General features: G+C 38.5%; 1 long non-coding RNA gene across 2 annotated transcripts; it reads left to right on the top strand.

Moving 5' to 3' along the window:
• On the top strand, positions 1–27,868 carry LOC120433542. 2 transcript variants are annotated; one of them, XR_005608605.1, is made up of 5 exons: positions 1–31; positions 125–195; positions 9,458–9,581; positions 10,359–10,420; positions 27,789–27,868. It is a non-coding gene; the product is annotated as an uncharacterized LOC120433542 (long non-coding RNA). The 2 variants fall into 2 exon arrangements; XR_005608606.1 differs by lacking the exon at positions 27,789–27,868 and adding an exon at positions 10,697–10,777.

Below are 27,868 nucleotides of genomic sequence, written 5' to 3'. Positions count from 1 at the left end.
ACAGAGCCGGCGGGCTAAAACTTTGTTATCGGTAAGCTGGAGAAATTAATCTCTAACGAGTTTTTAAAAAAACCCTTTAAACTGATATTGTTCACACAGTATGGTTTTTCACTTGTTGTCGTAGAGGGCAGAGCGAAACCGGAGGGTTTACTAAGCTGTGGCTTCACGTAAACGTTGACCATCCACTCAACAGCGGTAAGCTAAATGTGGCTAATTAGACACGTGATATGCTGAGTGTGGGTACAGTTGTTGGGTGTCTCTGAAACGCACTGTTGTTATGCTAGTTATATCGTTAACCAAGTCATTAACATGTGAAAAGCTGTAAATGGTTAAAGCAGCTGAAAATAAGTTTATGAGAGATAATTGTAAGCAGACTTTATGCTGGTTCCTGCTTAATTTTTTTGATGTCAATCGGTTATTTTACTATACTCAGTATAGAATACTTGAATACTTGGAGGAAATTTTTAGTGTATTTCCACTTGTACTAGTAGGCCAATGGTACAAGCGGGATTAAGCACATCTATTTTAATACTCCTATTCGTGGACTGAGTCCTTGTGTTTACATGTTACTGAAATTGATTATATACACTTTGTTCAGTTCTGATAAGCATTTGCATATTATTCCATTTCTTAAAAAGGAATGATCCACTTATTTATTTGTGATTATATATATGTACAGTGAGGGTTTTTTTTGGATGGATGTAATTAATGTTTACCATAAAAAGTGAATTATGGTCACTATAATTCCTGAATGTTTGAAGCCTTGTAGATAATCTTTAATATTACTGCAGGTTACAACTAAATTTTGAACATTGATACTTTGAACTTTGAACATTGATATTTAATGTTGTACAACATGACTGAACTGATGATGATTGAACTGATAATAGCTGATCTGAATAGTAGTTACTGCAGTGTGACACTACTTTAGTTTAAATTGTGAGAGTTATTCTTAAATTGTTCGTGACATATATTTGACCATTGTCTATAGGTCAGGTTTTTATATGGGACAAATCCAAAGACCAGGTCAGTGGTTCCAGATCCCAGAGTATTCCAGTGTTTGCTGCATGGCGAGCCAACCCAAGATCCTAGGAGACGATATACATACACACGCACACTCATTTGCACATTGATGGACTGCAATCTCTACTGTGCAAGTAGTGCGGTTGGACAGACAATCACACACACACTCCTCGTTGGACAGAACTCTGTTGAAATACACCCGTTTATCATGGGCCCCATGATAAACATTGTGCACAATTTTATTTTTATTCTGTTTTTGCTACTTTGGGGAAAATTTTTATACTTGAAGTCTTTGTTAAAACATGTTGTAACTCTGTGTTATTTACAAAAATTCTTTTAAAAGGCTTAACATCACTAGAGTTACTTTTAAGCCACACAACGGTGTTTTGTCTGGTTTCTTTGCCATTCATGTACCAAAGCTCTAAGAGTCGTTCTTAATCTTCTGATACTATCCCAGATTACTCATCACCTTGGTTATTATCCATCAGTACTGTATATAACTCCACTTAAGTGCTACACACAGGTTATATTAAACAAAAAAATAATCTTGATATATAGTCCAAAAGTCAAATAAAGATTTTATTATAGACAACCATACATGTGCACCCGATGTTACAGCTACCCCTATCCAAAGCATTTGTATATGCCTGCATGTGTGTATGCATAGTCCAAAACTACAAGATGTCAGAATCACGTACCACCACATCTGCTCTGTTTTTTCAACCGTTTTGACCTTCTGTTCAAAGATTTAACAAATGGGCCAGTTGAGCTCACAGCCTGACAGCGTACTGTCCGATGAACCGTGATGCATATTTAACAGGATCCACCAGCCTGCAACATCTCTGCTATAAAACCAAAGTCTTGCTAAGCTATTCAGTCACTCTTAGATGAAAGTTTGAGTGTACAGACAGCCTCGATTATATGCACCACTGGACAATCCGCAGCACATCAGACACTGCTACTAATGATAATGAAGAACGGCGCACTCCTGTCTCTCTTTTCTTTCAAGCCGTTTGCTGAACACTCTGGAAGTAACACACATTCCTGTTGTTATCAGACCTTTCTAATAATCACTATTTACTCTAATGTCTTCACAAGCACCTTGCAGTTTGTGTGACTGAGTAATTATAATGGGCTACCGAGTGGAGCTAAAATGAGCTTTCCTTTGTCATGGGTTCAAAATATTGGGGATGGATACAGGAGGAAAACCAAAATAACAACACTGGTCCGGCCGGGTCAAGTCAAACGATGATTTTAATGAACACACGTGTGGGAGATGAACACTGCACGCAGACAGCATCGATCTCTCACCGAAAACCACACAACAATAGTTTTTATGAAAATCAGGGTATTGGAACGCCCCCTCATGCGTAAAGTAGGTACAATACAATCAATGTTGACAACTTTTAACACATTAAAAGAACATCTTCTTCTTCCCGAGGCCAGATCCTTCCCGGTAATCTTCCAACTCTGCTTATCCCCTGGAACAAACAGTCTCTCCTACAAGCATAATCAAACAGCTACAAGGCCTTGCAGATTGTTATTTAAATAAGAGGCCAACTCTTCATGTGTGCAATAACCTAACTGAAACCATACATGTAATATGTTGAATAAATATTCTAATCAAATGCCACTACTCAAAGCTTAATAAAAGAATATAAATGAATAAAGCATCATGATGAATAACATGGTATATGTGTTTTGTAAGCATGTGCGGCCTTCTACGCTCTACGTCACTTCACTCAATAGATCAGCCAGACATCCCGCTGACTGTAGCTTTTAACCCTTACTGACGTGAGCACAACTCCATAATAAGCACCAAGCGGCAATATGTATAAAAATGATCATGGTTACACCTGCAATGAAAGATTATATGATTATACCAACACCTGTAAATAGAAGATTAACATGAGGTTATAACAATCACTGTAATACAAATGTTAATGTAATGTCAATAGCTTCAATAAATGCTTTAATGCAATGCTTATTATATGATTCTGATGCAATGATAAAATAACAGTAAAATACCTCTTCTCACCTTCAAAAAGGAAGCCCTCAACAATCGGACAGGTTCAGTGTGGGGAACTGTTACATATCTGAACAATTAAAAAGCAAACAAGAAAAGACTTTATAGGATCCCAGGGAGATGAGAGGATTTCAACACTAGTAAGAAAATTTTATCCAGCACATAATATTTCACACTCACTTATGCTACCTTCAAAATTAAGGTATATGTTTGTTGTTTGTTTAAAGATGTAAGAACTAGCTTTTTGTAATCAGCTGAAAGCATGTTAGTCCAACATACAGGCTTACCAATACTACAGAACCAATAGGGCAAGAGCAAAAGATAAACTGCTGGTAACTCAATGACGGCTCAATAGGTCGACTGGCATGTCCACTCACTGAAAAATCAGTAGTTCCCTTTATTTTTTTGAGGAACATACACAGGGCTCGCAAAATTTCAAAATCCCTGGTAGCACTTCGGGCAGGCACTCCTCAGTTTTTGGTAGCCCAAAATAAATTTAAGTAGCTCGAATTTAAAAAAGAGGACAGTTGTAAAGGAAACAAAACACCAATCAAAAAATAGTTAAAATACAAATTACAACAACTGTATCAAAATTACAATGATCAACTCAAATATTTGGTTCTAATTGAACAGAAATTTCTGTGAACTTGTAAGAACTGTGTTGAACATGAATCAGTCTATGTCAGATCCTGAATTTGAAATTTCCACTGAAATCACGGGTAAGAGGTGAGTGGAACCTCTTTGCTTTTTGAAGTTTGCAAACACTTCTTGTTGTGCTTGGTTTATTTTTAGTATGTTTTTTGCAATTGGTGTTTGTTCTGGGAAAGATACTGCAGACTGAGCAATAATGCATTTCTTGCATTTGTTATGGGTTCTGATGGGGTCTTTCTTAAAATTACTGGTCCCAGTAACAAAAGCGCTTGTCGACTCAGAAATCGAGGGAAACTCACGACACACCCGGCAGAACATCATGTTATTTAGCTTACCATATTCCAACCACAGAAATTCTTTTGTCCATGAAACCAAAAAAGCTGAGCTTTCTTTTTGCCTCATAGTCTGATTTGTCATAACTTTTCCGTTTTGTGGTCGGCTTTTCTTTGGCTGTCCCTTCTTCACCCTGTACTGTCTTATTTGGCTCTGCAGAACTAAAATACCTGCATAAATCCATCTGCTTTTACACATGTACTTACATAACGGTCAGCGATTCTCTGCGCAATCAACCTCTATCACATGTTTAAGCTTGCTGCGGGAGATTTCACTTGTCACGTTTGAATAGTAAGCTAACGATTGATAAGACGATGCCAGAGGAACTGGTGCGCAATTAATCTGTGACTCACCAATCAGTACTGCCGCTCTCTATACACAGTTCGCGCGATCGCAAAGTGAAAGCAAAAAACAAGCGCAAATTCAAACGCGATTTCAAAGGCATAATTACCCAGCTACATTTGCGAAAGAATGCAAAAGCATTGACACATATTTTTCCTTCCTATGATAGCCTCACGGGCAGGGCTGAGATGGATTTTGGTAGCCCGACTGGAAAAATTGCTAGCCCCAGGATGTTGGACTAGCGATTTTGCGAGCCCTGATATAGAATATAAAATTCCTCCAGATATGTCGATAAGCATGCATTTGATAGACAAGACCTTGTATTGCAGTGTACATTTCTACCAAGTAATTTGCTAGCTGTTTAAATAAGAGAAAAAGTTAGACTCCTCGACAAGCCAAACACATACTTGGTGAGTATTTTAGGGATTTTGTTCGTATTTTAGAATTGGGCTCCTTGTTAATTAGATCATGCTGTGAAGTCAAAGGTACAGCATTTTGCATGGTGTATAACTTTGCAAACATTGACTATGTCAGACTAGTTTGCAGAGTTTGTGTCATTTTCCGGGTTTGTGGCTGTGTTTTTCGCAGTTCTGCTGAGTTCCACCTCTGGGCAGAGCCCTCATCAACCCACCTGTCAGTATTGAGCCAGCAGTATTTAAGACCAGCGCCTGCAACTATTCTTCGCCAGTTCGACTCCTAACTCACGTTAGCAATAGGCTGACTTTGCTTCTTGTGATTTTTCATGTTCTTGTTAACTTACCTCATTGTCCTTGCATTCTACTAGCCTCTTGGACCCATCATACTCAACCTTTGCAGTTCTTTTCATTCACCTGGACTCAGGTCACCCCTGGAATCTCAAACCACTGATTCATGTTCACGGACTCTCAACTCCTCACCTGCCGACCCTCCTGCCACTGCAATCCCGGATTACTGGGCCATTCAGGTTTGATTCTCGGCTCACTCTCATTCCGTCTGGACACACCGGGCTAACTCTGCCTCCCCTCTAGGCACTCTCCACCTGCTAGTAAAGTAACCCATAAAGGCCATCTGTTACATCACCTCCCATCTCCATTCCTCAGTATCACTCCTAACCTCTCTCTCCCTCTGTTTCAAAGACCCTCGTTCAAGTTTCATGAGAGATGTATTATTATTGCTTTCGCTTGTGTTTAAATAGTAAACGCAGTAAATAGTAAAATCTAGCTAACCTGAATTCCTGGTGTGACTGTCTGAATCTGCGTTTGTGCTCACGTACTGGCCTCGACCCGCCTTGACAGTTCGTCTAACCTTAGCAGTGCTAGCAGAAGTAGCCTTTATTTCTCTTATGCTTGTGTTCACATCTCTTCTGTTGCTTGGTTATATTCCAGTTTATTCTTACAAAACTTACATATAGCTAATTACTACAGAACAACACTAGTTAGCATAGCTTTTTCCTTCACTTGTTTATAACTTCTATGCAGTGTGGCATTGATTCCACTCATGGCTTGTCGATACTTATTCAATAATAAAAAAACAATGACATCCCACAGCCAGCATCTTTTCTTTTCATCCAGGTGATGCGTTCATGGTACAAATGCAAATAAAGTTTGGGTCACAGTTGTGGTCGCAAATTTCGAAGGCATCCTGATAACCTTCTCCCACCAACGATGTGGAGATCCAACCTCTTTAGATCCAATTAAAATCAAGACACTCAAAAAGATGCCCTGGAAAAGAGTAGAATTCTTGGAACAGAGTTTAATACACTGAATCATATGAACAGCAGGATAAACACATACAGACATTTAGCAAGAGAATTACATAGCAGAAAGCAAGCAAAGCAAAACCCCGGGGTATACAGCCTTAAGCACAGACAGTAGAGCAACACAGAGACGGACAGCGAGAAACAGCAGAGGGGAAAAAGTGCTGGGGTGTCCTCTGGTCCCCTAATATATAGGCACCAGTATCCCCGCCCCCTGCTGCTGGGTAACTTTCCCATGCGCCATCAAACAGCTGCTTGTATATTTCTTAATTCACTTGGCTAAATCTACAAAGAGCAGTGAATACTGAAGTACCAACACAAGTCATCTGATCACAGCCTACACAGAGAAAAACCTCAAAACAAGTTTTTATTTTACTTATTTTGAGTGACTGAAAATAAGTGGTTTTATGTCATTGATCTTATGGTTCTACAATTGCTGAATCCCCCTTTAATCAATGGTCACCACTTCTTTAAATTGGTAACTGTTGTTGTATATTCCAAAAATCAGAATAATACTTTTAACTGACTACGATTTCTGGCACTAACTAGCAAGAGAATCAAATGTCTAGTTAACTAGTCATGCACACCCCTATTACATACAAAAAAGTGCTCTATGTGGACAGTAAGGCTATAAATCTGCTATAAAATGCCAGTACTGGTTCTCTTTTGAACCCTGTAAGTTCTCTTGTTGATATTTCACTGCAGTTCATTAACTGGCAAAATTATGTTGAAGTAGCTCATATGTTGCATTGTAGCCATTATTTTCACACAGCTATGGCTGGATTATTTTAATGCCAACTTAAACTTCTGATGGTTCTCAGGCAAGTTCTAAATCCTCTTTTCTATGATACCAAAATGAGTGCATGCTGTTTATTTGGGATTAACATCAGATACACAGAAAACTAATGAAAGTTTAACTGCGGAGAATTTTCTCTGTGTTTCAACTTCAACGAGCTGAGAAAGACTTTCTGTAGTAAAGTTTTATCTTATCCAAATGTGGCTGACGCTGACACTCATACATTTTCCATGATGTGATTATGTGACTCTGCTATTGTGATTCTGCAATGTGGATATGTGCACAGTCATGAAATGAAATGATGAAATAACTGGTTAAAAAAATATTTAATATATTTATGTAACTTTATAGAATGCTCAGTAATTAATCTGTAATTAATATTTTGTGAAGAAAACCATACATGTATTTCAACAAATAATTTATAATACAAGTTTATAAATGCCTTTTTTTCAGCCAAAATTCAAGTGCCTGCAACTCAGACTATGACTGTTTTATATGATAGTTTTAATGAAATATTAGGCTGATGTTGTTGGAGATGAAATATGGATCCCAGGGCTCTGGTTAAAGATTATTCAACAGATAAATATTTAATGTGGAAGATTACAGTGTGGCTGGGGGCTGAAGGTGACTATGTCTGCCACTGGAGATGCAATATGCACCAACAAACAGCCTTGACATGTTTTATGTAGGTGTCTGACAATGTTAGAATATTTGTATTCTGTCACACTATCAGATCCTTTGTACTTTTTCAGTAATGCTGTTTACCAAGTGGCTACGGGTCTTTTATGCAATGAGTATTAAGCACTTGTTATAGTGTTTGACCATTTTAAAAGTTGCTGTAGTCAAAGTGTGTGTTAAATTAGCCAAAACGTACTTGTAAAAATAATGTCAGTGTGGATTGAGAAGATTAAAAAATGTTATTTAACAAATCCTGTTACAAGCTCTGCTTTTGCTTGGAAAAAAAATCTTCTCTTCAGATACTAGTTATTAATTAAAAGATTTGAATGGAAATGACAAGGTGCAGCTGTAGTGTAAAAATAAATGACTTCTATAATAAATTTGCTTTTAAAAATCATTGGCTCTTAACTTGTAATGATAGAAGAATTTCTCCAGCCTGACATGTCACTTTTCCCACACTTAATGAAATAACATATACCGTATACCACTATATATCAGCTGGGATGTTTTCACCGCTTTCCACTGTGTGGTTAAAGCTATATGTTTTCTGATGATGATTTGATGATGATTTGTGATGTTGTTGAATAACTACTAAGTTTTCTGTTTCTTTTTTCACAGTTATGTCATATTATTGATATTAGAGTTTGCCTTATTGCACTAAGGTTTCTGGTGGAAGTTGCCACTACATTTATAATCTAGCAGGCAGAGCAAATTTTCAAATATCTCTACAAGTGGCTGGTATTGTGCAAACAATTAGCTATGCATGCTAGCACAATAATTGTCTCATCAACTCACAGTGCACCCAAACACCCTGTATATTCATTCTGGCTACCCAAACAAATCCCATACGCCGATTATGCAATTAAATGAATATTGCATCTTAGTCAGTGAAGTGGATAAGATCATTAGGAGGGGACCATGATAAGGAGGTCCATTGTAGAATAGAATATGCAGTAAAGACACAACCGCTTCTGACAGATGGTATAACTTATTAAAAACAACAACAACAACAAAAACAAAACAAGTTGCTCTGAGTAACCGCCCAGTAGCCACCTGGAGATACAAGGACCCTGTCTCTGCTGCCTAATGGGGGTCCTCCTATTGTGGCTTGCCTGTACTAGCACTGACCCTTAGCATCCTAAACCCAATGGACTGATTCACCTTCAGATGCTAATTACTGCTGATGTACCTGGTTGAGTCATTAAAACAGCACATCATTTTGATATGGTTAAGTGACTAGGCCAAGCCAATTAAAACTAAGCACTGAATATGGTGATGCATGACAGCTCTCTTTGTTTGTATTGCTGGAACACTGTCATTGTCCATCCATGAGTCAGAGGTCTAGAAACAAAAGTAGCTAATTTTCAATCTGTGTCTGTCTGTGTCCAAGGCTGTGTGTCACTATGATTGGGACACAGCGTTGGGCAGACACAAATTGAAAATGAGCTATTCTTGCTTTTTAAACATTAACCCCTTACATAAATAAAAGATCTAAAACTCGAACAAGTAGCCTACAATCTAACGACGGCTGGTCTGTGACAACCAAGTTCTTTCTGATTTTTCTGAACTGGCTTGTTGCTGAGAAAAATGTACATTTATGTTACTTGGTCAGTTTTGAAATACTTACAGAAGCTTTCATATTTTTAACATGCTGACATTTGATGACAGACAGCTGATCAGGAAATCTCCTAAGAACATTTTAATACATCAGGTATCCATCGTATCTTCCATTTGTAGCCACTCCCAAGCCTGCGTCTCATGGATGATTTTTTTTTTTACATCATTTGATTTTATTTATTATTTTTTTAAACTTCTACTTAATGTAGTGTTTATGATCTTTAAAAGTGAAACATTATCTTCCTGCATCCTATAGTGCATCGACTGGTGTGTTAAATCACTGATCCCAGCAGTATCTGACAGAACAACAGGATCTGACGCATTAAAAGGACAACATGTTGTGAGGACGAACATCAACCGGTGAAAGTCTGCATAAAGAGGTTGGTTGCATATCACAAGACTTTAAGCATGAAAAGAGAAGTTTGGGTATCATCTGGGGCTGTTTTTGTTTTTAAACTTACTTTTCTAAGAGTTTAACAGGGTTTTATAAAAACAAAAAAACAAAGGTAACAAAATTAAGAATGTATTTTTAATTTTATTTTCTACATTTGTGAATGTAGAAGTTCTGTAAAAGTACAGCAATGATCTTGCTGATCTTTTGAAGTAGTAATAAAAAAAAGGATTTTTTTAGGGGGGGAAATGACATAAATTCATAATCTTTGTAAATGTTATTCAGAAAGTTCACGGTACAGAAGGGTTAAATAAAAATAAAATAAAGACCAGGTGTTATACACTGGATAACATAATAATAACTCCAATTAAAAAAGTTTAATTACATCAGTCTCAGATATTAAAAAAACATTTTAATTGAATTTAACTGAATACATAAAGTTGCTTAAAGGATATTAAGGTATTAAAATGTATTTAAAGGCTTTTGATTAAGTGTCAGTATGTGATGATGTGAGAGTCCATAAAAATTCACACTTTACTGAGTTACTAACCCTCCCAAAAAAAGAAAATGAAATAAATAATTTTTTTTAAAAATCTACTTTGCAACTTCTCCAAGCTCCAGTAGAACTTTTTAATAAGGTGCTAAACAAATCTGTTGAAGTCACTTTGTGACATGTAAACACTGTGGGGAAAAAATAGAGCCTCTTCATACACCTCCTGCTTTTCTCTTCCTCCATGCTCTTTTATCCATCTGGTGTTATGGCAAGCCATCTCTGCTGCATGAGCTGCTTCTTTCAACCCCCAGCAGCCTTTCATCTCGCCTGGAAAAGTGAGTGCTCCCATGTTTATCCTTGATTCCAGGAGTATGAAGAGTAAGGGTATAGCACAGGGTATAAGGGGAGGAGGATGCACGGCAGCAGACAAAGAGTTGGGTAGATCTGAAGGCAGTCTTTAACTGACAAAGGCCCCAGCTTACTGCATATCTGTGACTTTAAGGATTAGCGACTGAGAGACAGTGCTCTGCCTGCACTTGTTAATCTCTCCCCTCCCGACGTCACTCACTCAACCTCATTCGCTCCATCTCTCTCTCTCTCTTTCTCGCCAGATGCTTCCTCTGCCCCAACTTTAATTAGTTTTAGCGCGGATTGAAGGAAAAGTTGGTTCCCTCTTCAGGTGATAAAACACTAACTGCCACTGAGCTTAGTCAGGGTTAACAGAGTTGAGGTCAAGTGTGGACTCTGGGGCCGTTTGATCAGGCTGCAGGACTGAGAAGCAAACTGGGGGCCAAAAAAATACAAAAAATAAAAACCAACAGAGACAAGAATTGGCTGACTTTCATTTATGTCCTCATTATTGTATTGCTATGGGATTGTAAACTGAAGGAACAGAAAGCACCGAGCGCATTTTCATTATATATTATAACAATAATACAAAAGTATTTTCCTGACTCGCCTAAAGCAGTAAAACTTGTGTTCTTGAAGCTTAAAATCAATGTGACTGTTGTGCTTTTATTGTAGGAAATATGTTTAACTTATTGCTTCACTTTGAAGGTCCAGCTTAACAAGATGACTAATGGCTTAGTGATGAAATAGCCATCTGGACAAAGCTGCCTATTCATTAATTATGAAAAGGAACACTAATCAGAAATAATGGCCTTCTTAATTACTGTCCCAACAACAAAGCAATAGAACAGGTGACCAAAAGCAGCTTGGCACCTGGACATTGTAGCATATACAGTTTGCACAAATAAACTGCAAATTGACATAATGAGGTTGACAAACTGTCAGCCATTAATAAATGGTGCTGAAAATTGAGTTAATTGTCTCACAGGTGTCCTCGGGGTGCTGCATTTCATATTATCAAAGTGCCACTTTCTTGGAGAAAGCTGGCATTATCAAGTGGATCTCATTTAGGTACCCCATGCAGCGTAGCCACCCCAGGCTCTTTCATTGCTTTAGTTTCATTTTTATATTTTACACAAGACAAGCAGCAGCAACATCCCACTGTAACAAGTAAATAACACCTGAATCACAGCAATTAATTAAGTCTCATATTTTAATTTGTGACCGTGAACATCGGCGGAAACATGTTTTTGTGTTGATAGTATTAAAGCAATTACAACACTGGCCATGTTCATCGTTTCCCTCTGGAGGCCTGGGCAGCCAAGTGCTGCTGTCTAATGGAGAGAGCAAATTAATCCTTCAAATGCTGGCTGAAGGAACCCAGGAGGACTTGAATTCACAGTGGACCTTAAAAAAATGTTCACTCAAAGAGACGTTAATCCATAAATTTTGGGTTGAAATTGATAACCATAATGCATCACCCTCTTGAGCTTAATCCTCACAGTTTATCTGAGGCCTACAGCCTCAGCTGAATTAAACAGATATGATAAAACTCAAATTGGCTTTACAGTGTTTATCAAGTAGACGTGAAGAGGACTATGCTGCATACTGAAAGACGTAGCAGTGTGATCCAACTTACATGAAAATGGTTATTTACAAATGTACATGAACCTTTTATTGTTATTATATAATGGGAGTGTGATGATCCCTGATCCCGTTTAGTATTTAGTATTTAACTTATGTATGATTAAATGCGTAAACTATATAAACTTAAAATAAAATTGTAGAAAACCAGTTCAGTACTGACATCTCATATAAGAATATTTCTTCCTCAAAGCTCCTGATCAGCTATGGGCTTTCTCTGTGAAGTTTGCACATTCCCTCCATGCTGGTTCCTCCATTGGGTTAACTGGGTAATATAGGTCAGCCAATGCACGGATGTGAGAGTGCTTGGTGGTGTCTCTGTGTTACAGAGAAATTATGGTTCAGTGGTGGCAGTCTGTTGGCAGTCCATGGGCAGCTGCGTACTGTCCCTCTTACAGAGAGCATCTGTTGTCAGATGGGAGCAGTGCATTTGACAGGAGCAGATTTACCCTGGTTGTAAAGCGCTCTCCATAGGTTCTCTGTAGGCAAGTACTATGCAAACAAACACGGTACCATAAATTATACATTAGCCCCACGGTGGACTCTTGGCTTGTCCATGATGTACCCCACCTCTCTTCTGGCTTCAACACAGGAACTTCATGACCAGGTGAATGACACCATGGTGGGTACATGCATTTTTTTTGTCCTGTCTATGGAACAGAACACAAATAGTACAAAAGACAATAAAAATAAACTAAATAAAAATATTAATTACAAAGTAAGTAGCAATTGCTTTTTTTAGGTAGATATGTTATATATGCAGGATACCAGGTGTAAGGGACATAAAGCCAGGAACAATGGAGGTGGATTCAAATGGTTTTCTCATTGTATAGATGGGGAGAGAGATGGAGTAGGAGTGGAGTTGTGGAGGTGAAGAGAGTGCCAGACAGGATCATGAGCTTGAAGCTGGAAATCGATGGGGTGATGTTGAATGTTGTCAGCGTGTATGCCCTACAGGTTGGATGTCAATTAGAAGAGAAAGAAGGATTCTGGAGTAAGTTGGATCAAGTGGTAGAGTGTCCCCAAGGAGGAGAGAGGGGTGATTGAAGCAGACTTCAATAGATATGCAGCAGAGGTGATGAGGAGGTGGTAGGTAGGTATGGTGTTAAGGAAAGAATCTGAGAAGCGGCGATGGTAGTGGAGTTTGTGAAAAGGGTGGAAATGCCTGTGGTGAACACATATTTCAGAAAGAGGGAGGAGCATCGGGTGACATATAAAAGTGGATGAAGGTGCACATGGGGGAAACTTTATATTATAAACGGGTGCACATAAGTGGTCCGCAGGTGTGCATTCGCTTTCAAAATAAAAGACGCGCACCAGTTAAGAAGTTGCAACACGTGTTTGCGTACATATAAAAGGCAGTGTTTTTGTCCGCTAGAGTGGGATTTTCATGGCATATTCTGCACCACATCTCTGTGCGTTCATCATTTGTTTGAAGCCAGCTCACCTCCTGCAACCACTTTTCCGAGAATACGCGCTTCTTTTGCGGTTTGGACTCCTTCTGACATTTCTTTGGAGGTGGAGGAACACCAAAGTAATTGCTTAAAGGAGCTTGCTTCTTCGACATCTTTAAGAGTTCTAAACAAATGTCTGTCCTCCTCCAGAAAATCTTATGTACAAAAACGCGTGTTACTTCTTATCTGGTGTGCGTCATTTATTTTGACAGCGAATGCGCACCTGCGGACCATTTATGTGCACCCCTGATTATAAAGAAGGTGCAATCTGAAAGAGATAGGAGACTGCAAGGTGAAGGCAGGGGAGTATGTAACTAGGCAGCATCGGATGGTGGTCATTAGGATGACTTTAGAAATCAAGAAGAATACGTTAAGGCAAAAGTGAAGATTGAATGGTGGAAACTGAAGAAGGAAGAATGTTGTGCAGGCTTCTGGGGGGAGTTGAAACAGGCTCTGGGTTGCAGGGAGGACACAGGGAAACTGTCAAGAAGGTGTTTGGTATATCCTCTGGAAAGAGGACAAGGGTATTTGGTGATAGAATGAGGAAGTATAGGAAATAATTCAAAGGAAGAGGTTAGGAAAGAAAATGTGGGACAGGCTGGAAGATGAACAAAGTAGATAGAAATACTAGGAATGGAGAGAATGACTAAAGATAGAGATGGAAATGTTCTAACAAGATGACAATATCCTCTGTAGTGAGAGCAGGGAGCAAGTGGAGGTATGCTCTGGAGAGAAGACGAATTAAAGTCATTAGAAGTAAAACAGAATACGTGTGAATGAGAAAGAGACGATCCAAAGCAACAGAAACTACACACAGAAAAGAGTGCGAGGAGGGTGGAGTGGTTGGAGATGAGTGTCAGGGGTGATTTGTGACGAAAGGATAGCAGCAAGAACAAAAGATGGTGGTGATGTATAGTGTGGAGATACATCAGAACACATTCAATAAGTTGAAAATGATAAGATTTTGGGGGGTGGAGTCGAGCAGAATCGACAGGATTATAAGTGGGTACATCAGAGGTGCAGCTCAGGTAAACCGTGTGGAGATAAAGTTAGAGAGCTGAGATGGTGATATTGGACATATTGTTACTTCAAATGTATTGAAACCCAGATTTTGTATTTGCTAAGTGTAGATTTACATATTTATATATGTTGTAATTTAAATAAATAGTCAAAGGGACATCCCCCCCCCCCCAAAAAAAATAATAATTTGAAATATAGCTGCAGTGTGTGACATGACCCCTGATTGAAGGCCACCTATTGATCAATTAGGTTAAAGAGAAGATTTTCATACGTTTATTTGTTCAAGTCATAGGTTCCAACTAGAAGTAGCCAGTAACTATCTGAACCAACTGGAAAAAACTAACTAAAAAAGGAAATGACATGTAACTGACACATGTGGCATGACACCTGTTTACAATGCCTGTTTATTATTATGTTAAAGAGAAGATTAAGCATAGGGTAGTGCTTTGCTAAACAGGCACAACTTTGCTTACCGTTTTTAATTGTCAACCCAAGATTAGCTAGTAATTACTAAAATGAGGTTAAGTAAACTCATTGACCGAGGTGATTGATGGTGGGAACACACTGCCTCTCAGCTCCTGAATGTGTGCTCCTGGCAGATGTTTGCCCGTTTGAGCTGTGCACATTATCTTTATGTTGGTATAAATGAACTTGCACAAGGGCAAAATGTTGGGCCTCTGATCATTTTCATAACTTAAATGGCAACATCTGGAGGTGTTACGGTAACAGACCTATTATAAACAGGTAGTTTAGAGCACCGCTGAGTGCTACTAAGGGAGCATTAGTGCTGTGTAACAACGTCATTACTTTATCCATTATGCTGCTTTCCTCTTTCAACACTTGACCAGAATCAAATGATGGATGTCCTTGCCTTGGGTGATTTTTTTTCTTCTTTTGGCTGAGTACGTTCTTAATCTGAATAACAAAAGAAACAAAAAAAAAACACACATGTACACACACATTTATTTTGTAATGTCACATCTAGCGGTTTCACCTTATATGTCTAGCAAAGGTTTGTGGAGAAAAGCATAAGACAATTTCAGCATAGTTATTTCTGCATTCAGGGACTAAGCCATCCAATCAATCTGTGTCCCCCTGCCCAGTGCACACCTAATTGAGTGTCACTTTGAATATCACAGCTTGCTATCTGCTTATAAGAAGACGCCTAGACAATGAGGGAGTGTAGAATTGGGTGTCATCTTACTCCTGAATCTTGCACGTCATCAATCTTGATTTTACACCCTAAAGCATGATGAAGCGAGAGACTGAATATACTAATGATGATTTTTAGTGTTTTTTTCACCACTGTGTTGTCAGAGTTGAGATTTGCTTCATAGTAACTAACCCTTGTTGTTTACCTCATGCTTGTGTGACATGTTCCAAGACACAAGACATATGACCACAAATGCATTTAGACAAAATCATGACTCATTCATGCGATGTCTCTTAATGTTAACACTGAACTCTTTGTGACTTTCTTGCTTCACTCTGGCTACATTAACATTGCTATTGTCTCTAGGTAAATGCATTAGCATCCGCTTAATGCACTCACAGCATGGGTGATTTCTCAACCAGATTAAGCATCTTTATATCCTGATCACATATCTCTGTAATAATGAATTATGTATTGAAGAATTTTAAATAGTACCAGTGAAACAAAAATGGATGGAACCAGAATAATTGGAGTTTTTTGTGTATATCATTATGTTTACCTGCGTTGACATTATCTATCAGTTAACTAATACATATTACATTATTGCTGTATTGTCAAATTTACACAAACAACGATTTGAATAAAATCAGGTTTTTACAGATGGTGTTTTGTTCAGGCTTAATAAATAATTCTATTTTGCAATTCTTATTCAAAAATAATCATGTGCAAACCATTTAGCCTGTTTCTCTAAATTACATAATTACAAATGCTAATAAATGTGTTCCTTTCAAATTTCTCACAAACTTTTGCTTTCAGTAAAAACTACTGGTTTGAAAGCTAACCAGTAGTAAACTTACCACAAACTGTCTGTTAGTTGATCACATCAAACAGTGTTCATAATATTTTGCCAAATGCAAAGGAGAGACATGCAGGTGAGACAAACGCATTAATAAGCTCCTAGGTGAGATGTTGTAGACCCAGGATTTGCTGAATTGATGGAATAAAATTAATTCCTCACAATAAAATTGAAGAAATATAAATATAAAAGTCCTTGATCAACTGGTTAAACAATGAATTACATATTTTCTTCTCAGAGATAAATGTTATATGTGTTAGTGATTAAGAAAACTTTGACCTTTTCCCTGGGTGCATTTTTCAGAAGGTGAATCATGCATATTTTTGGGTAATGTGACTGGAACACTTTCATTTCTCATTAATGCCTTTTTTCCTCGGAGTGGGGGAAAAAGGGGAATTGATATGTGACAGCTTGCCTACATTTGCTGTTACTCACACATATTTATTCTGCATGTTTGTTGCAAGATGACTTTGTGGCTCCAATGAAGTTTGTGCCATTGTACTCTCTAACATATGGTGTGACTGACTCCATATTCTCATACTAGTTTCCCAGTTAGCTAAAGTTAGTTAGGTTGTCTGACTTACTACATCTAAGTTCACAGGAGCGTTAAAAATTTCATAAGTATGCCACACAAACAAAAAGCAAATTAGTGAAGTGTTCATGGTAACATTAAACTTTCATGTTTGGTTCACATTAGCTAAGAAGGAGAATTCTAGGCCAGTAGATTTAAAGAGAACTCACAGAGTGAGTTTAAGTGCTTTGGGTTGTCTTGGAATCTGTAGCAACATAAACATTTGCACAGTGATGCATGACTGTTCAAATGGATCAGATAAAAAGTGAGGCATGTGCGCTACTTAGCTTAGCAGCTCAGTTTAAATGTGCTGTTATTTTTTGCAAAGTGACTGAAAATTTTGTAACAATGATGCATTCATTGGGATAAATGACAGCATTTAGATAATTTATCAATTCGGTATAACTAGTGTCTCCCCAGCACCAGAGGTATAAAATAATATCTCCTTTTCTTGTTGTGCAATTCTGTCTGTCACATAGTACAAATCACCTGAGGTAATGAATGCTCAGTTGTGCAACCACAACAAGGAGAGGACATGTTATGGTTGAACTGTTTTGCTGTCATTGTGGACGGTGGAAAAACTGGACTAACTGTGGAAACTGTACCTGACATAAGATAGAAAATACAGTCCCATTAGAGAAAGCAATGAAGAGGAAGAGTGTGATTTTCCAACTTTTTCCAACGAGGAGTAATTTGCAAGTGGAAAGCAACCTGGTTTGCAAACGTTGGGCAGGGGAAAAGATGGGAGGGAAAGCTGTCTATTTCTAACATACTGTGTTCACAGGCAAAATCTAATGTGACCAGAAGGCCATATAATTGAGGTTAAGCTTGTGTTAGGTGGCTAAGAAAGGAAAGCATATAAACCATAGGTCTGTGTGATAAGCATGCATGCCACTGCTGAGAACAGTTTAAGTACTGTTAATGAAATTTGTCAAAGGTCATGGAAACTGTCAGGTGCAGCCTTCAAACAATGTAAGAATAATTGGTTACTGTGGTAATAAGTTAGCAAATGTCCTACTGTGTGTATGTTTCGTACTGTCATACTAAAATATGAGAGAAAAAAGACAATCTGCTCAATTTTTTCTGTTCCACCTTAGTTTCCTTAAGTCAGCCCACTGATATACATTCCCTAATCTGTAACAGTTACATGTGTGTTTTACAAAACTAAACTAGACAGAAAAATATATTTATAGAATTTAATTCCCTCAGAAACTTTGCAACCAGCAAAAAAAAATATAAATGAAGTCCAGTGAGGTGCAGCGCGATTTGTTAGCAGTGATCCATGAAGGATTTCATTCACTATAACGGTCCAATCAATGAATTATAGGTCAATCCATATGGTTTCATGTTCACGTCTCATGCCTGGATAGTTGAATTTCATTTACAGATGATATGCTAGATTCAAGACTTTTTTGTTCTACATGGCAGCTGAAATTTGATTGTCAAGTATAAACTGCCATGTTATAGTGAAAGATAAAGGTTTCTACAAACATTTGATTAACTGATCATCACCAAGATAACCTGCAGTATAACAGCAGACGTTCTGGCAGTTTGATGTTCTGGAGCATTCAGGCGTGCTAATGCAATGCCACAATCTTCCCAGGAGTGGACGTCCCACAAATTCACCCAAGGTCAGACCATCCAATGCTATGAGAGACTGCAAAAAAACAAGGTGCTACATCTCAGACTTTTCAGGCTTCAGTTAACATGTAAAATGTTGAAGCTTGTGACAATACAGTTACAAAAAGACTGAACAAGGATGGCTATATGGGAAGGGTTTCCAGGAGAAAACGTTAAAGTTAAAGTTGCATCTGAATGGGCCAAAACACTTCTAGAACATTGTTCTGACTTGCAAGACCAAGATGGAGACGTGTGGCCATAATGCACAGGACCCTGCGCCCTGTGAAAACCAAACACAACTTTTCAGTATAAGCATCTCATACCAACTGTGAAACAAACTGAGGGGTGATGATTTGTTTTTTTTTTGCAATGGCAGAACTTGGGAACCTTCATGAACTCCTCCCAAAAGGTTGATCCTGTTTATCTGGACATTTTCAGTGGGATAAACTTTTTGTCATTAATCCAAATGACTTCTTCAGTCTCAGCTAACTGCAGGTTTCCAACCTTATAAACAGTACATATAAACACTTACAAACAGTGCATATTAGTGATCAAGGAACTGACCTCACAGCCCATTGTTCATTCAGTGGGCTGGTTTCAGTGATTGTGCAAATGTACTGTTTATAAGGTTGGGGAAACGTGCCGTCAGCTGAGACTGAAGAAGTCACTTGGATGAGTGACGAAACGTTTCTCCCACTGAAAACACTACGTCCAGATGAACAGAATCAACCTTTTGGGATTTACTTACCTGGATGATTGAGCATGCATCAAGACGTTCATGAACTCCTCTGCATGACAGAATATTCTAGGTAAACTGGGTCATCCAACGGTACAATGATCCCAAACACAGAATTAAAATCTACAACAGAATGGCTGAAAAAGAAAATAACCAATGTCTTGCAATGTTCCAGCAAAGTCCAGCTCTCAACCTGATTGAAATGCTGTGGCGGTATCATAAGAGAGCTGTGTATAAATGAATGCTAATGTAAGAGGCTGATAAAGTCACAGAGAAAATGATTACTTGAAGTTATTGCTGCTAAAAGAGATTCTACAAGCACTGAATCACTTGGTGATCACATTTGTATTTTTTTCAGAGGACCACACACAGTCCTGTGAAAGCAGTCTTTTTCAGATGAATGTGTATCAAGAAGCGGACAGTAACCATCCAGCCACTTTTGTTTGGCCATTTGACATTATCATCACCCCCATCTTGTTTTTTAAATGCCAAGAATGACCGGGTTAAAGTTACAGAGTCGCTAAAGAAGCTAGCACAGACTTTTGGAACAGACAACTAACCATAGAGCCAGCCATGTTTTCTGTCACCTGTACCGCCAGATATTAAGTGCAATGACTTGAATTACCTGAGGTGGCACCTAGCAGACAGCTAGCACCTATAGCTACTGTTTCCAACACCCATCGGAAAATATAACTTTCTTTTTTCTTACTTGCTCTGTAAGTTACTTTAAGCATACTCATTACAGGACAAGATTTGTTCACACAAATATCTCAACCATAAGGAATGACACAACAAGTAAATTAAGAACCTAGCTGTAAACATACTTTATGTGCATGCACTGCATAACATTACTCGCTTGAGTTTTAACATTTTGCTAATTAAAACCGTATCTTTTAAGCCATCGTTCACTTACTCACTGGAATGAGTGACCTTCATCAGTCTCAACCACACATGGGCATTTGATAAGATCTGATTAACTTAAAAGTGCCTCCCACTTTGCCTATAATTAATTCAGCAGCACTTGGAGGGGAAGTAGTCCTGTTAAAGCCAAATCTTCTGCACCATTTAACCGGGTAATGGCAGAGATTTTTATGTTTTTATTAAAGGGCGACCTTGGCTTTCAAGGTGCTGGCAGCTGATGTACTGAACTGAGAAAAGGAGTGACCAAATAGTGGGTAGTGTCATCTTCATTTTGATGGAGCTGATGATTCATAAAATTTGTGTCACCTCACTTCATTAAATCTAAGTTGGACAATATGCACACAACAAACAAAGTACCACTCTCCACTACTCTGCCTCATACAATACATGGTAGTTAGAACCACTGAAGTGTTTTAATAGGGCCAAGGATGCACATTTACAAGGTGCTGCCCCCCAAAAAATATTTGTGTGAGGGACACATCACTTGGATTCAGATGTTGTTAAATCATCTGCAGCACTTTATTGAATCATACAGAGGCCTTTATGAGGCAGTCTGGCCCCAATTACCAGTCTTTTAAAGCGTCTTGAAAATATTTGATTTGCATTCAACAGAAAGAATGCATCTCTCTGTGGTGAATAACAACTCTGATTGTAATCTGTTACAGATTAACTGTGCTTACAAAGCAGGGTTGACCTTAAAGGAGTGCAGGGAGGATCTTAAGAGAAGCGTTTATGATAATATTCCAGTTGTTACCAAGACTTTCTTTTTCTGAAAAAGTGGCGATTCTTTGTTCGGCAAGAGAGGCTTCAAAAGCGAATGAAAACTCATACATTCCTATTATAAATTGCATAACTTAAAAATATGAAATTCACACTTTTTTCACTGCAGAACAGCTGTGCAGGTGTGAATTATTCGGGTGATATCTCAGTGGCTTTGTTTTCATGTTTTATATAGTCTATAGCACTTGTGTTCATATTCAACTTGATATTTATTAATATGAACATTTTGAAAATAAAGCAAAGAAAAGTCTTCTAATAAAGTCCAGCATTTAATAAAATATGTATGTATATACATCATTGGGAAGCATATTGTTAATAGTTCATATTACTATTTCTAACATGACCAACTCTAGTTACACCCATCTTGTTCAACAGAAACACACAAGTTGTTGCTTTATCTTTCTCATCTCTGCTATCTAGTCCTTATTGCATGGTACAATGCACCTAAATGCTGAACAACATGAATAAATCATATTTATGGACAATGAACAAGACAAATGTTTGAGTGACTACGCTGACTCGCACCCACACTAATCCCTCCATCATACAGATCAGTGCTCTCTCATCCATGTATATCATTCAGTGGTTGAACCGATTAGGGGTCAGATAAATACTACAGCAGCTCATTGTGCACTCGCTATGATTATGATGAAATTGTTGGATATGGTTTTTTTTATATATATATATATATTGATGCTTTTATGTGATAGGGAGAATTTACGATTAACCATATCACCACAGAGAAAGTGCAAATATCCACGGTGTGCTTACTGATGCAGTTACATTTCTGAGGAAATCTTATGTATGCATCTTGGAGGGACTGATATATTTATAACTTGAGGTCTGGATAAGGATTAAATTATGTCTTTCATTCCTACTCGATTCATTAATCTTTTTTTTTTCCATTAAGGCATCTTTATGCCATCGTGACAATAGAGAGATGACTGTAAATGGGAGAAAAGACAAGGGGAATGACATGCAACAAAGGTCCCCAGACAGACTCAAATATGGGATGATACAATCCGTGATCAGCGTCTTAATTCGTAAGCCACAAGGACACACTAAGCTTTTTTTTTTTAAAAATCAAGTAGCTTTGATCTTGCCCAGAGACATAAAACGACTGTGTGTAAATTAGGCCTAAGATTTTAATCTCTATGACTTTATCTTACCACTGTTTCACTCTAGTGTCATATCCCTGATACTTATACAATATGCATTTTTTAAATATATATACAACAATACTTTATGCTTCATAAGAGACAAACTCTACCTGACTGACTGAAACAGTGAAATAAAATTTTTACCAAATGCCGCAGAGTTCTCTGCGATCTACCAAATTGTGAAACTGTGAAATCTGAGGTCAAATTTGCCCTTTTAATCATACAAAAGGTTGCCGCTCTCGCATAAGCAGCATTAATCATGATCTTGTATAATATTTCTACAGCTTTGCTTAGCTCTTTTCTAGGCACCATTATTTACTGTTCCTACAACAGCTTTACAAGACTTTACAGACAGCATCTTTCCACCATGTTGGCGAGAGGCCAGTGGGAAATGGCCAAGTCTTTCATGGTGAGAAAAAGTTAAGATGACTTTAGCACTGCCAAGCAGACATGTGGCTCTGGCTTCCAAGATCACGCTGACAGTTTCTGGTCCTTTGGGAATTTGGGCAAGAGCAAGCAGCGTATCTGTGGGCAAGTGGAGGAGGACTAAACCTCTGGAGAAAACAGACGCTTTAGGGTGAGTAGTGGATGAAGCTGTCGTCCTAGCTTGATAATTCCTGTTTGCTTTTTATTTGTGGGGGTTTAAAAGGAGCTAAAAAGTCCCTCTTTCTATGGCACGCAACTGTTAAGCAAACCCTATTAAGCTTTGATTGCAATGTTAGCATAGGCTAATTGGGATCAGCTACTGTAAATGTATGAGCTATAGATAGACTATACGATTTTCAGACACATCACATAAACATTGCTGTACAGCTTTGACACTCAAGAGTCTCACAGTCAGACATACAAGCAAACTGCAGTACTCACTTCAATATAAGAAGTATGACTTTCTTATACTTGCCTGCTTGGCTTGTTAGCAAGCTTTCAATGACCTGGGGCTATTAATAAGAGAGGCTCCCCAGTAGGCCCAGCTCAGGGTCTCCTGTGTCTGTCTACCTGCCATCTTACGCATGAGTCTCTCGACATGATGCCTCGCTAGATGTGCTCCCCTGAGTTGCACTGACAGGTCATCTTTCACTGGCAGCCACTTGAGTGTCAGCTGGAAATCAATTGCCGAAGACGCAGAGTGCCTCATGCGTGGTGACACGGGCTCCAGAGCGACTCACTGTGTTCCAAAGCCCTGTTTCATCAAAGTCTGTCCAGCCAGTTGGTGGATGGCTGAATGAGTGAGTTATTGGGAAACATCAGTCCTCTTGTGTGTATGTGCACACATAAGTATGAGTTGATTTACAGCCATAAGAGTCGTTTTAAACCAGAATATATGTGAACGTTTCAGTAGTGCATTAAGAAGAGAGGCATGGGGAGAGAGATACTGTAGTGAGAACGCTGTCAGGAAGCAAATTAGGCATAAGCTGACATCTATGCAGTGCAGTAAACACCTGGTCGGGGAGAGTGCCGAATATTCAAAACTGCAATATAGGACAGAGCTTAGGTGTTGCTTTAGCTTAAAAGGAAGCCGTTTTATTCAAGACGTCAGCTCCAGGTATATTAAACACACAAGACTGAGTTTGGTATTTGCCGTATCCCAAACAGCACACTGAGAAATGTCACGTGCCAGAGGCAATTCAAACTTTTACCAACTGAAAATTTCCCCCCATGTACCAAAATCTGTCAGTCTTGACCCATTACATCCTCAGAGACTTCAGTGTCTCCAGTCCTCCCTCCTGGGCCACTCTGCCAGGAAGAACATAAGGGTCAGTGCGCTGCAACATTCACACGGATCAGTATAACTGAGTGAGGTGCCTTGGGTTATTGTCATTGTGAGTAACATCATTTGGAGGTGAATTCACTGCAGATGTTTTATAGATAGGGCTCTTTGCTTCCCCAGAATTGTTTTCTTTCTCACATTGGGAGACTCCTTTTTAAAAAACAAAGATTACCTTCATTACATGAGTAGCAAAATGAATCTCCCGTAAATCCATACATTTTCACCAAGGAACCCAACAGGCATGTAATTGGACAGTAAAAGTAGACCAGTCACAGGTAGAACAGAAAGATCCCTGCAAGCCAATAGATGTCACAGCCAGGTTTTTCTAGAATATGAAAGTTTCCTTTATTCAGCTCCGAATAAGAAATCTGCTTTTGTTTTATAATAATAAGAATATAATAACTTGCACAACATACTAACAGTCAAATAGATGGTCTTACGTTTGTTTTTACATACATACATACTAATAAATACAAATTTGAAATAAAATTCAGACAAAAAATTGGGCGAAGGTTAAAAAAAAACTATAAAATGATAAATCAAGTTTGAGTAGTTGTTTGGAACAGTCTTCCTCACTAGTTCAGACCAGTTGTCTGTTCCAAAGTTTAGTAGCTACTACTTCAAAAATCATAATCACCTCTGGTTTTGGTACAGTTTATAGACCCTGATCAGATGATGGGAGAGCTCAAAGCCTAGAATAAGATCTCAGCAGGAGACCGGCCATGTAGGGATTTATATATTATTAATACAATTTTAACATGAGTTCTGAGCCAGTGACGGGAAGCAAGAAAAGAGGGGATGTTTGAACCCAGCTGCCATGTTCTGGACCAGCTGAACATGGGTTTGGAAAGACTGAGAAATGCACATGAAATGGTTTGATTTTTGTGATGTTTCTTAGATGAGGAAATAAGACCGGATGAGCTTTGAGATGTGAGATTCAAATCCTGGTCAAAAATAATACCATGATTTTTAGCAGATTATTTGATATTCCCAGCAAGGGTGCAGATATAGTGGCTGACCTCATTAGAGCAGCCGTCACGCCGAACACGAAACCTTTGTGTTTTACACAAAGGACCCACTGCACCAAAAACTGGAGTGAAAAATCTTCCACTCATCTTGTAAACTGTGGTCACCCAGAATAGAAAACTGGCATGTGCAGCAACCGGGTGTCAGGAGCTGGATCTGTGACCCAGCATTTTGAGTTTATTTTGTATTTTTGATTGTTTTATGTTTAGATTGCAATAATTTTAAGTTCTTGTGCTATTATTTAGTTAGGGATTAGTTGAGTTTTAGTCTAGGTTATGTCTCACCTATGTCTCCAAGTTGGTGAGTCTTTTCCTGCCTTCTGTGTTAGTCTGTCTTGTCCTCTTTGTTTAATGTTTAGTTATGCCCATGCTTGCGTCTCCCTTATCTGTTCTCATGTGTCTCTCCCTGTGTTCCATGTCTCCCCAGTCTGTCATGTGTTTCTTGTCTGCATGTTTCATGTTGTCAAACTTGTGTGTTATTATCTCTACATCTCTCCATGTTTCCTGTTTTATTTTGAAAGTCTTGTTTTTCCATGTTCAGTATGTTTAGTTTTGCTTCCCCTGTGGCGTCAGGTTAATTTGTTTCAGCTGTGTTTCCCCAGGTGTTTCTACTTCCCTCATTACTCTTCTATTTAAGGTCCTCTGTTTTCCTCTGTTCAGTGTTGGGTCGTCTGTTTGTCTTGCTTTATGTTTCTCCAGGTCTCAGGCTTACGCTGTTTTTTCACCTCATAGTTTCACATGCACCTGTCTAGATTGTTTCTTGTCACAGTTTTTATAGTTAATCTTAGTTTATCCCAGTGTAGGTTTTATTTTTGTTTTTCCCTCCAGCTCACTTTGCCTTGTTTTCTGTTTATGATATCAGCCACAATAAAGGCTGTTTTGTTTAAACCTTCATCACTCTCTCCCGTGTCTGTGTTTTGGTCCACACCTCAAACACACCGGCCATCCCGTCCGTCACACCAGGTCAATTAGTTCTATGATTTAAATGTATTTAGAGGATTTTATACTGTATGGTTGTGTAAACACATGTGGGATGATACATCTGTATATGCAGTTTGTCCTCAGGTCTCTTTTGAAAATCTCACTGAGGAATATATCTATGATTTCCTGAATAAATAATGCTAAACAAATACGAACTAGAACAGACATGTGTCACATAATGGGAAGGCAGTTCTCTCTCAGGGTAGAAAATATGTGAATTTTCTTTCTGGGTCGTGAGTCGTCTCCCCACCTCATGTCTGTGGGGATTGAATAATACACAGTGAAATGAGATGTGGAGTACTGTTGTTTTGATCGCATGATACTGCAAATCTGCTCATCCTCAAGCAATGTACAAAAACTATACCGAGTGTGTGACTGCAGAGCCATTTGCCCAGTCCTGGTAGGCTGCTGCTGTGAAATGAAATCTATAAAGCACCACTGTGCCTGAAGCAGTAAGGCAATTTCAAAACACACTACTGGCTTTGTCACAGAGGTCTGGATATGATTTAAGTGATGCACTTTCAAGCTTTTGTGGAGGAGGCAGGTGTGTGTCTGTGTACATAAAGAGAATAAGAATGAGTGGTCACAGGAAATTCTTTTTGCGTGGGGCCATAACTCCATAGAGGTGAATCATCTGGAAATAGGCCTTCACTTGAATAAGCACTGAGCAGTAAAATTCAAAGATGAATGCTCACATAGAATTTTTCCTTTATCGTTACAGCTCCCCCATAATGTTTGTACTGTTGTTAAAAGAAATATTAGAAAATGTGTAAGAGAAAGATTCGTGCTGAATTTTAGTCTTCAGAAAAATCTGAAATCATTGTGACCAAAAGGTCAGTCAAACCTCAAACTGAGATTTTTCACAGTGAGTAGACTGAGGCTGAGAAACCAAGAGACATTACACATTCAGTTCAATTTTATTTATATAGCACACAATCAAAACAGCAGTCACCTCAAGGATGTTTATACTGGAGGGTAAAGACTCTACAGTATTACAGAGAACATCCCAAAAATCAACCCAACCCCTTTGAGCAAGCATTTGGCAACAGTGGGAATGAAAAACTCCCTTTTAACGGAACCAGGCTCAGGGAGGGGCGGCCATCTGCTGCGACTGGTTGGTTCATAGGTTAACAACTTAACAACCAAGCTTACCTGGTTTAGCCTCCTTTTTTACTCTATTTGAGGCCATAATTTACTAAATTTTCATCATGTTGTTGTAAATATGAATTGAAACTAGGAACTGATGCATAACGGGTCCATATCCTCATCAGAAAAATGTCTTTAAGAGTTACTCATGAGGCACCGACTTGAAAGCAGATGAGCCGCCACATGCTGTCTGTTTTAAAGAATGCAGGTTTACTTATCACACCATGCTATATATTACATCTATAAGTAATGCTATACACATATTTCTGGTTGCCAGTGATTTTAAATTTTATTCATTGAGCTTAAAGTTTCAAATTTTACCTGTTATCAAGATGCAATCTGTGAAGACAGTTGCATTAACTTAATAGGACTCCTAAAACTACTGTGACTAAATGTTGAGCTTCAGGTTCATTAACACCTGAGTTAAATTACTCATTCTTACAAGGTTTTTATTTACCCTCTACTAACTGTTCTGATTAAGTGAAAATACAAATAATTGCTGTTTTCTGATGAATTTCAGATGTTGCTGTGGAGTTTTCACACTTATCGCCCTGCAGGAGAGAGACTTTGACTAACAGCCAACCTCTGTTCAGTTTTCAG

Source organism: Oreochromis aureus, linkage group 16, assembly GCF_013358895.1.
Source record: "Oreochromis aureus strain Israel breed Guangdong linkage group 16, ZZ_aureus, whole genome shotgun sequence".
In the NCBI taxonomy this organism is placed as follows: Eukaryota; Metazoa; Chordata; class Actinopteri; order Cichliformes; family Cichlidae; genus Oreochromis; species Oreochromis aureus.
Note: the sequence above shows the minus strand (reverse complement) of the source record. Positions and strands in the feature narration are given on the sequence as shown.